The sequence below is a fragment of the Octopus bimaculoides genome, chromosome 24 (genome assembly GCF_001194135.2).
Source record: "Octopus bimaculoides isolate UCB-OBI-ISO-001 chromosome 24, ASM119413v2, whole genome shotgun sequence".
Taxonomy (NCBI): domain Eukaryota; kingdom Metazoa; phylum Mollusca; class Cephalopoda; order Octopoda; family Octopodidae; genus Octopus; species Octopus bimaculoides.
Window position 1 is genome coordinate 24,798,505 of NC_069004.1, and position 1,493 is coordinate 24,799,997.

A 1,493-nucleotide genomic window follows, 5' to 3' on the forward strand; every position below is an offset into this window, starting at 1 on the left:
AGTGGGTGAGCATGTGTGTGTTTCAAGTGAGGGTGGATGAGTATTTATATATATATATATATATATATATATATATATATGTATGTATACACACACACACACACACATACACACACACACACACACACACACACACACACACATGTATATGTGAGTGTCTATGTGTCGGTGTCCACCTACCACTTAATAACCGGTGCTTTGTTTACGTCCCGGTAACTTAGCAGTTCTACAAAAGAAAAACCGATAGAATAAATACTAGTCTTGAATTCGATTTGTCCCACTAAATTTCTTCAATGTGGTGCCCCAGCATGGTCGCAGTCTAATGACTGAAACAAATAACAGAAATGTTACTGAAGCATGATGTGTGTATAGGAGTTTATGAAGACGTTTGTTTAGCTTTGTCGCAGTTTCAGAATTGGAAGCTGAGTTTCATTAAAGACAACAGCAAATGAATGGCAGGAGAGCTGTTCTTTGCAACTGTTGGAAATGATAGTGACGTATGGCATTCTTCCTTTCCAGCCGAGCTTTAAACAAATGAAATAACTTCAACAAAGCAATTATGCATTGGAGAGAGACATAGCTAGAAGAAGTCGTGTCTGTTTGAAGTAGAATAATAACATTTTCGCCATTTTCTGAATGCTGTTTCACCAAGTAAATGTAATTTCCTTGTAATCAGAAAGTTATTGTCTTTAACACAGCGGAAGAAGCTGGAATATTCCGTTGTCATATGAAGAGAAATTATATGACTGTAATCTGATGCCGAGTGTGTTTGTCTTGTAATATTTACAATGATATTTCAGGTGTTGGCGTCTCTGGAAATACAGGAACGAGATAATTCGTTGGAAAATACAAGCAAGTTATTTCTGAGAAATTTGTAAAAGGATAGTACTTTCTCATAAATGTAAAATATGGAGATTGTCTGTTCAAGAATGACATGTGTAGGTATTGTGACAATATAAATTTCATTTGTTGACTTGGTTGAAGTATGTAATGTAATTATAAAGGATTCCACGTACGTACATATATATACATATAAAAATATGAGGGAAAGAAAATAAAATTAACGAGACTCTTTATCATTCGAGTTCTACATAGTAACACAATTTCTCTACCAAAATATATTCTGATGGAAATAAGCTAAACGGCGATGAAAAAATAAGGCACCTTTTGACATGTCACCTGACAAGTCACATCTGCAGCTATCATGCATCACAACTGTTTGCACAGTATCCCACCTAGGAGGTTCCGGTGCACAATGGGTCGAAAGAATCGTAGTGAATGATAAAAAGTCTCGTAAATTCTATTTGTTTTCTCATATTTTTATAAACTCTCCAGGCACGAAGGAATTCCCATAGTATATCCAGTGGCATATACTTCTACACTGCTCTTGACATCAGGTAGCCGAATACTGTGAAAGGGCTTTAAACAGCGTACAATAAGGTGTATACTTGAATATAAAAATTATGATATATATATATATATATATATATATA